The 402-nt window shown below is 60.9% G+C and overlaps 1 non-coding gene across 1 annotated transcript; it reads left to right on the top strand.

The window, feature by feature from the left end:
- Window positions 1-177: 177 nt before the first annotated feature.
- Window positions 178-262, top strand: TRNAR-UCU. Its single transcript is given in 2 exon segments — window positions 178-214; window positions 227-262. It is a non-coding gene; the product is annotated as a tRNA-Arg (tRNA).
- Window positions 263-402: the final 140 nt, after the last annotated feature.

Below are 402 nucleotides of genomic sequence, written 5' to 3'. Positions count from 1 at the left end.
TACATACAGCGGCTTGTAAGACTATATTCACACTTCACACCGGTTAAAAAAAAAAAGAAAAAAGAAGAGAAGAAGATAAAAGTGCCGACGCGTTCGCGAGGGCCGGAGGGCGCGGACCGCCGGCCGGGGACGGCGGCAGGCAGGGTCTATGGGCGGCGCGAGGAAACTCCAACAGGTGGCTCCGTGGCGCAATGGATAGCGCATTGGACTTCTAGCGGGTGAAGGGATTCAAAGGTTCCGGGTTCGAGTCCCGGCGGAGTCGCGTCTTCCGTTTTGCCCCCACCCCTCCTCTTTCGGCTGAAATCCTTTTACCCCCCTCTCCCGTCTCTCACCTCTCCGCCGCAGCAATCGGGTCGGCCGACCTGGCGCTTCCCGGCGGCCGGCTCCCGTCAGCGAGGCTCC

The sequence above is a fragment of the Aptenodytes forsteri genome, unplaced genomic scaffold (genome assembly GCF_000699145.1).
Source record: "Aptenodytes forsteri isolate BGI_AS27 unplaced genomic scaffold, ASM69914v1 Scaffold237, whole genome shotgun sequence".
NCBI lineage: Eukaryota > Metazoa > Chordata > Aves > Sphenisciformes > Spheniscidae > Aptenodytes > Aptenodytes forsteri.
This window is presented reverse-complemented; position numbering and strand designations above follow the sequence as displayed.